General features: G+C 39.0%; 1 long non-coding RNA gene across 1 annotated transcript; it reads right to left on the minus strand.

Annotated features, from left to right (window-relative positions):
* Window positions 1-412: 412 nt before the first annotated feature.
* LOC130070736 (uncharacterized) lies at window positions 413-2,301 on the minus strand. The gene is made up of 3 exons (XR_008803914.1): window positions 1,866-2,301; window positions 1,159-1,233; window positions 413-583 (listed from the first exon to the last, which is right to left on the minus strand). It is a non-coding gene; the product is annotated as an uncharacterized LOC130070736 (long non-coding RNA).
* Between the last annotated feature and the right edge of the window lie 5,170 nt (window positions 2,302-7,471).

Genomic DNA, 7,471 nt, shown 5'->3' on the forward strand with positions numbered 1-7,471 from the left:
TGTTTCCAAAGAAATCTTTTTTTGAAAAGTCCTTGGCAATTTGCACAATGTAAGAATTTATTTGGATTGACATTTGGAGAACTCGCTTGTTTACATGGAACAATGACACCTTTTCCCTTTCTAATGACATCTACATTGTGTGCTCTGTCCCCCTGTTTCCTTAGTATAGTCAGTTGGAGCTTTCTGTGAAATGGCCTTAGCGACTTCAGATTGATCTTTATGAACGAGTTCCAGATGCCTGGCAATTTTGGATTGTGGTTTCTCACAAAAGAGACAGTAATGTTTTTTGGTGTATCTTCTAGATCCATCGTCAGTCTTTTGACTGTGCATGACTAAGTAAAGTTAAGGAGCTTTTCCCAGATGTGTCAGATTCAGAGTTCCGGTTTCTAGGTCCCTTGTATGTTTTTCTTGTTCCATCTGTAACAGCAGGACTGGCCATGGTGGCAGCATTTTTCTTTAATATACTGCCTCCATCTGAGCTGGTCTCACTTTCACAATCTGAACCTGGCACATATTCATCCTCTGTTATTTCCATGCTGCTTAGTGAGTCTTCAGAATCATATCCAAGCATTTGTTTTTTAAACTGAAATTAATCAGAATTCAGCAAATTTCCTAAATAAAAGGTCTGTGTCACTGAAACAGAACTACAATATCTCCCAATGTCTGTAGAATAAAAGTATTTCCTTCTAACATCCACAAAAAAATACCTTATATTTTAAACTGCTAAAAAAAAATGTAAAAGCAAGCATTTGTTACATGCACGCAATTACTCTAGTTTAATATCTAATTGCATGACTACATGCAAAATTAAATGCAAGTTATCAAGTATGAATGGGTCTAAAGCAGGGATAGGCAACTTCGGTCCTGGAGGGCCACTGTCCTGCAGAGTTTAGCTTCAGCCCTGATAAAAACCTCACCTGCCTGTATCTATCTAATCCTGAAAACATTGATTGCCTTGTGCAGGTGTGTTTAATTAGGGTTGGAGCTAAACTCTGCAGGACAGTGGCCCCCCAGGACCGAAGTTGCCTATCCCTGGTCTAAAGTATCAAACAAACATTGGAAGGGTTGCCTTTTAAACTGTTACGAAAATCAGTCAAGATAAAATTAACAAATTCTTCAAACTTTTATGAACTGTGGCCATCATCTATACTTTCTTACTTTGGGATTGGAGTGGGACACATTCCCATCTTCTGCAGAGCTGGAATCTGTGTCCATGTTGTTTTGGAAGGCAACCTGTAATCAGTAAAACATGACAAATATAAAAGTATTGAGAATTCTACACAAATTATATTATCATGCATATAATGCAATCCCCACTTAGACAAGGTGTCCCCATAAAGACAGTTAAAATACAGATCAATGTCCCCAGAAGGTATCATGCATACAATGCAATCCACCCTTAAACAAGGTGTCCCCATAAAGACAGTTAAAATACAGGTCAATGTCCCCAGAAGGTATCAAATAACATCACACATCGCTTGTTCGTTCTATCCTCAATTTATACATGAGCACAACAGCAAAAATAATACCCTCTACAATTTCATGTTGGCTGATCGTGAGTTGGGGCAATTTCTTGTATAATGCACTCTCATCATGACATTTCAAAAAAATAATCTTACTGTGGTTTTGTCTCTTGCAAAGAGATCATTAGAGACATATTGGTTTAACGTTTATACATTATACCTGTTGTATGCAGAGCAGTACACAATCAAAATATTTCTTGGTGAGTCGAATACCCTTTTAAACCCTGTCACAGTTAAATGTGATCTTCAGACCACAAACTTTCAAGAATAGTGACTTAAAAGGTAGATATTTATGTAACCCTAATTGACAGACTTAGGCAAGTAATTAATGTTGTAACTTACAAATACACTCTCTGTTCTTTCCAGTGGTGGTACACATTCGCTGGTTGAAGGAGATGCATGGTCAATTTCTGACCATACCTGCAATAAAAAATAATTATCATTTGAGGCTATGAAATTACAAAACAGATTAGGCACTTTATTGAGACTGAATAACAGTCTTACAAAACAAAAACAAGGGGAAACAAAGATTTTCCTTTTGCTAGAGTGACATGTGACACAGAAATTCAAATCCGGGAACCAGTTAACACATCTACAGTGTGCTCTGTAAGTATTGGGGCCAACACATATTTTATTGTTTTTGCTCTGTACACAAGCACAGTGGATTTGAAATAAAGACCTGAGGTTATTACCAACTTCTGTTTAGAGAATGTTTCTATCCATCTTCTATGGACAGTGTATGAGGGTAGCCATTTAAATACATGGTCTCCAAATTTAAGCGGACAAAGTGATTAGACAAACAATATTTTAGGAGTTATAATGGTTTTTACTGACGGATGTACCCAATGAACTATATAGGAAAACTGCTGTGGTGCACCTTATAGTTAGCAAAAAACAGTAGCAGGATCATAATAGTTTTTAGTTGTATAAATATTCAAAAATTATATCAGCAAGAAATTACATATCAGTTCCAATGGTTATCCTTAAGAGGACTAGGATTCCATCCTCACTAAGCCAAAGTGTCCCCATAAGGACAGTTAAAATACAGGTCAATGTCCCCAAAAGCTATCATAAATACTCATTACTACCTATTAGGTTAAAGTGCCAACCAAACTTTCAGGTTTGTTTAGAGGGTGTTTGTATCCATCGTTTGTGGTAAGTTGTTTAAAATGTAGAAACCGATATAATTATATAACAATTTGTCAAACATTGTTGCTGGGAAAAAATTATTACTACAATATAATGTATACTGTGCAGCTCTGAAACTAAATGGTTATAAAAAAAAAACTGTTTTATTACTTGTGTGTCTGTTGGTGAGGGTATCACAGAATCTTCTGCTGGTTGAGCAGTGTTGAGCATGTTACTTAAAAAAAGTAATTAGTTATAGTTACTAGTTACTTCTCACAAATAGTAACTGAGTTAGTAACTGAGTTACATCATTATAAAAGTAACTAATTACCAGAGAAAGTAACTATTGCGTTACTTAAAAAAAAAAAAAATCAAATAGGCCTATGTCAAATAGTTTGGATGCCCCCAGTATTAAATATGTTAAATTAATGAAATGGACACTTAGTGTAGATTAGTGTTCAATGTTTTATAATAATAATTTATTCTATTTTAATGTTGCTGTGGGACAATGTGAGAGACGCCTATTAAATTCAATATATTATTCTAAATATTAGCATTACTATAGTAGAACAATAAAACATTATAGATGGTTTATACTTAATATCGCACAGACCCCAACTGGCCAACAAATAAGTTTAAAAATAAATTATGCTTCTTAAGAAATGTACCAAAAATGAATAAATACTAATAAAAAATATACATACTCTTTGTGCATATTAAAATGATAAAACTGTTACACAACTTCACAACTAGTAGACATACTGTAGCCTAAGTATTTTCATCCTAACAAAAGTAAACAGTTTAACAAGTGCTCTCTCAATATAATACTGAACAATTTACCAAAAAAATATATAATACTAAAATATAATATTTTGGGGGTTTATTTTTATAACCTATAGCGAACGTCATCATCAGAGATTATTTAAGCCAAATTCTAGACATGTTTGCCGCACGTGTTTACAACCGGTCAAACAAAGATGTTTTCTGTGAATGTTCCCTGCAGGTTATTTTCGGGTTTATTTTATAACCTAAACAGAACGTTCCCTGAAGGTAATTTTTTAGATTTTATTTGTATAACCATGTAAATTAATTAACGTTGCAGATATGTGTCATTTATTTATAAACAAACTATATAATGCTCGGACATCCTCGGTCTCTCTTGCGCAACTGTTGAGCGCGCTCTCGGACACATTCGGTCTTTCTCGCACATTGAGCGCGCTCGCGCCGTTCATTTCGCTTTTGTCCACTCCGGCGCCTCATAAACACACACACACCAGAGAAAAAAACTTTGCAGGTCCTATGGCGGAGAGAGAGCCTACTCGGATGAAAACCGATTCAGTGAGTTCAATTATAGTAACGCCACATTTTTTTTGCCAGTAACGGTAACTGCGTTGTAACGGGGGAAACAGTAATTCGTTTGATTACTCGTTACTGAAAAAGATAACGCCGTTAGTAACGCCGTTTATTTATAACGCCGTTATTCCCATCACTGTGGTTGAGTGACTGGATGCGATTCTGGGCCCAGCTAAAAGTCAAATAAAAAATGCAATGCTACAGAAAGAGTGTAGAATGATTTTTTAACTAAAGTACATACAATTATAAAATCACTGTTGTTCCCTATCCCTTATGCCTATTAATTACAAACAGTAATGTTTAAAATGTTTTCCATCAAATATATAAATAGCAGTAGGTAAATCTTATTTTCAATTCATGCAAATCCTGGTTTACCTTAGCCTGGGTGTTCCCAGGCTGCCTTGCGCGCGATTTGATTCACGCTGCTAAGGCAGCCTGGACACCATGGACTAAATTTTCCCCTGAAAAAGGGAACCAATCACAGAACGGGGAGGGATCAGCAAGACAATGACGACATCTATGCGACACATCGAAGAAGTTTCTATGGATCCAATGGCTCGTTTCCACTGAGGCGTACGGTACGGTACAGTACGGGTCGGGTCGGTACAGCATGATCCGGCTAGCGTTTCCACTGCCAACAGTACCCTTACTTGATAGGCGTGGTGTTTGAAAGAAGCGATCGACGTCATTTTCGCGTGAAGAAAGCGACATAGTAAACAACAATGGATGACAGACAGCAGATCTTGTTCTTGCTTCTCGGCATGTTTGTCACAAGAAACAAGCGCCGGCATTAGGCGTTTCTCAATACCAAGTAGCCACGCAAAGTCCGACTCAGGAGAATGATCCCGAGGACGCGAGTCCAGTAATGGAAAAGCGCGTTCTTGAATGCGCCACTCAGCTCGCTCTGCTACTCCGGTTATGTACATTTTAGGCAACAATAAAACGAAATATGTTATAAAACACCACTCTGCTTCTTTTCGATTTAATTTAAATACATTTTAAACATTATAAGCACACAAATGTGGTTCAGGCAACGCATAGCCTATTGATTATATTCACTGCATGTATGTAACGTTATATTTATAACAAAACTAAATATAAAACACAACCCTGCCTCTTTTCGTTTAAATGTAAAAATATTAAACATATTCCAGGCAATGTATTGCATATTGCATTGGTACAAATGTTGCAATAAACAACCTTACAGATGATCTTGTAATAAAATAAAAAAATGACAAAAACCTAACTATTTTTGTTGAATTTCAGTTTTATCAATAATAGCCATTATAAAAGTAAAAGGTTCAAAAAGATGTACAGTAAAGCTTTAATAACAAAGCAAACAATTCAGTCAAATATACAAATTCAGCGCTCAAATATATGAAACTTCACCAAGCCTTCTGCCAAAACTATTGGCCAGGGAACGAATTATAGATTCACAAGACCAAAGATCGCCTGTTAGGTCTGTACAAGACGAATTATATCTCATGTTTAACCACTACAGAGACGTCAGAGTCAGCGGCAAACATCAGAATGACTAGCCGGGGAAAGGTTGTTCCAGGCGGGGTGCACGAGCGCCGAGCGTCCGGTGATTGCTTGGAATGGATCTTCAAATTTTCATAAATCTAAAAATAAACCACAGATTTGAGCTTTAAAAAACTACTTTCTCGCCTGAAAAACTCTTAAAACTACATTTCGTGACACAATAACAGTAGTATTATATTTCAACTGTATGCTTCTAATGCCCTTGTAGCACGCGCAAGTGACGATACTCTGTCAACCAATCACCGTTCTGCAGTGAGTCTAGCTCCACCTTTTAGTACCGTACCACTGTGCTAGGTACCCCAACGGAAGGGTACCCAAAAAGTGGTACAGTAAGGTTCGGCTTTTTGGTACCATTCACAACTTTTGACAGTGGAAACGCAAATAATTGCGTACCGAACCGAACTGTACCGTACCGTACCACTCAGTGGAAACGAGCCACAAGATGGCATCAGACGCGAAATTACCTTTCGATGCAGCTTTAGATAGTGTTTTAAGTAGTTTAGAACGCAAGTTAGTTTTGAAAAAAGAGCAACTGTTAAACAATTTCATAAGCAAGAGCATTTGATAGACATTGGTAGCGCCCAATAAACGGCTCTGGGCATTCGTAAACCACGCCTCAAATACGAGAAAATGAACCGCTGGTTCCCAGACCAAGTCTCGAATGAGAATTGGTCTGACGTTAGCCAGGCTAGGTTTACCTGCTACATTTTGTAGAACAGAAAATATTTTACCTAAGTTCTGTCAACGTACAATTCACGAGTTCACATCTACATATAATTATTATGGTAAAGGTTATGCGTACTTGGCGTGCTGTCCGGGTGGAGGGCTCCGAGCTCGGAATTCTGCCCGAACCCAGAGTACTCCCCCCGTTGGTAAGAGTAGATGGAACTAGAGATGGAACTAAAAGTGAGGAGATGGGGTGGAGGTGGGATGCTGATAAACTGTCAAGGAACAGAGGATGGTTCTGCTGTTATTTATCTTGTCCTGAGTTGATTACTGATTGATCTCCACTTGTGCTGATTGGGTTAATTATCTGCACCTGCTCCTCCCGAACCTTGTTAATAAAACATCATTTCACGAGTTCACATCTACATATAATTATTATGGTAAAGGTTATGCGTACTTGGCGTGCTGTCCGGGTGGAGGGCTCCGAGCTCGGAATTCTGCCCGAACCCAGAGTACTCCCCCCAAAAAGCATGGAGAGCAAAGGACAGCCGCCAGACTATAGACCCCCCAAAGACGCAGGGAATTTGGCAGGCTGGCTTTCAATAAGCTTGATCTCTTGACCGGGATATCTCTAGGTGTTAACTGGTGAGTCCCGTCGACCGATGGACAGGGAGTGGCAGGATTTGACAAAAACGGCTGACCGGGAGGGCCCGCGTAGCTTCAGACTTGGGTGACTCAAAAGGCGTCAGGAAATTCGGTTCTACCGGCCGCCTGCGAGGTGGAATGAATTTGACTATGCTGGCTGGGCGGGAAGATAGATATGTGTCAATTCCACTGAAAACCAATACTCGCTGGACAGAAAAAAGGAGGATACGTGCTGACCGCTTGAGAGACCGACTCGCTGGACGGAGGAATGGAAAGATAGATACGTGCTGTGTCCGCCGGGAGACAAATGCTCGCTGGACGAGAGAAAGTTACGGATAAGTACATAGTGCGTCCGCTGGGAGACCAAATGCTCGCTGGACGGGAGAGATTTAGAGAAAGTACATAGTATGTCCGCTGGGAGACTGATGCTCGCTGGACGGGAGAGTGATAGAGGTAAGTATGTAGTACGTCCGCTGGGAGACTGTACTTATCTCCAAAACTCTAGTCCAGCGAGCATCAGTCTCCCAGCGGACGTACTACATACTTACCTCTATCACTCTCCCGTCCAGCGAGCATCAGTCTCCCAGCGGACATACTATGTACTTTCTCTAAAT

This window comes from Rhinichthys klamathensis, unplaced genomic scaffold, assembly GCF_029890125.1.
Source record: "Rhinichthys klamathensis goyatoka isolate OS25496 unplaced genomic scaffold, OSU_Roscu_1.1 h1tg000018l_1, whole genome shotgun sequence".
Taxonomy (NCBI): domain Eukaryota; kingdom Metazoa; phylum Chordata; class Actinopteri; order Cypriniformes; family Leuciscidae; genus Rhinichthys; species Rhinichthys klamathensis.